The following is a 1,439-nucleotide window of genomic DNA, read 5'->3' on the forward strand; positions in this document are numbered from 1 at the left end:
TATAGAAATAAACTTAAATGAATCTCAATAAAAGTGAAATGAAATGTTAATTAACAAAAAATGTCAAAACTTACACCGCTTACAGCGCCATAAGGCAACAATTTCAGCTGACTCTGTTAGTCTCACCTTCTGCCAGAGGTGTCAAATAACAAAGTACAAATACTTTGTTACTGTACTTAAGTACACTTTTTAGGTATCTATACTTTACTCCATTACTTATTTTTTCTCCTACTTCTGACTTCTGACTCATTACATTTTCACACTAGTATCTGTACTTTCTATTCCTTACATTTTTAAAACAAACGTTACTCGTTACTCTGGGCTTCAGTTTAATGCAGAGGTCACGGATTAGGGGACAGAGGTCCGGTGTTATGCCGAAAAATGCATCCCTGCTGAGATATGCATCCCCAGTACGGGTGTTATGAACAACATTAAATCCAAAGGTTTTGTCCGAGGTGCGGCTGTTTTATTTGTTCTAGTCTCTTGTTATTCACACACAACAATAAACAGTGATGCCGACTTGAGTTTGGAAACTGCAAAGCTTTGTCTTAAGCTGAAAATCAAACGTACATCTACACAGCACAGCGTTCACAGACCAGTGTGATGCATTCACGAACATCGGATAGTTATGGTGCATTCAGGAGCATGGGACATTTCATACTTACAAGGAAAGAGACATAAACGGAACAGAACTTAACTCATACAATAATGTATTTATTCAGAAACAGTGTGGGCTGTCTTATAATACTGAATGCTCTATAATTGTATTTCTGTTATTTTTTGATAATGCACATCTGCTAGCTTTTTATTCTAAAAAAAATCAAAAATATTAAAGCAGCAAATTATCAAAGTCTTTCAAAAGCCTGTCTAAAAGCTCCAAATGAGGCTTCAGATCATACAGCGACAATTACGCTGTCATTGTTTTACAGGCAGAATTAACATTTGCTGACCCTTGACCTTTAAAATACTGATGGATATACAGGAATACAGTCATACAATTCCTCTGATATAGCACGGGATGCAATGTTTTGCAATTTCTATTATTTATTTATTTTTTTAATTTCAAAAGTCAATGTATAACATGAAAGCATAAATACCTAATTTTATTTCAGTGATTCTGTTTAAAGTAACAGATCATTAAAAATGTTTCTGGACCTTTACTGGTTAATTATTTTCTCTATTTGGACCTCGTTATTTTTAATTGGTTTCCCCTGGTTTAATGTTTCTAAATATTTATTTCTTGTCATGTGCTCCATCCAATGCAGATCATTGGCTCCACCCACATCTAGTGAAAACTAGTGTGATTGGATGAGTCATAGGGCCGGATTTATCAAGATCCAATTTTGCCTGCAATAATTTGAGCTCGCAAACTGGAATTTTGCGCGAGGGGCAGAACCATGGTTTGCAGGTGATTTAACAAGAGTGATTGCGTAACTGGT

The sequence above is a fragment of the Cyprinodon variegatus genome, unplaced genomic scaffold (genome assembly GCF_000732505.1).
Source record: "Cyprinodon variegatus isolate N-32 unplaced genomic scaffold, C_variegatus-1.0 Scaffold336, whole genome shotgun sequence".
Taxonomy (NCBI): domain Eukaryota; kingdom Metazoa; phylum Chordata; class Actinopteri; order Cyprinodontiformes; family Cyprinodontidae; genus Cyprinodon; species Cyprinodon variegatus.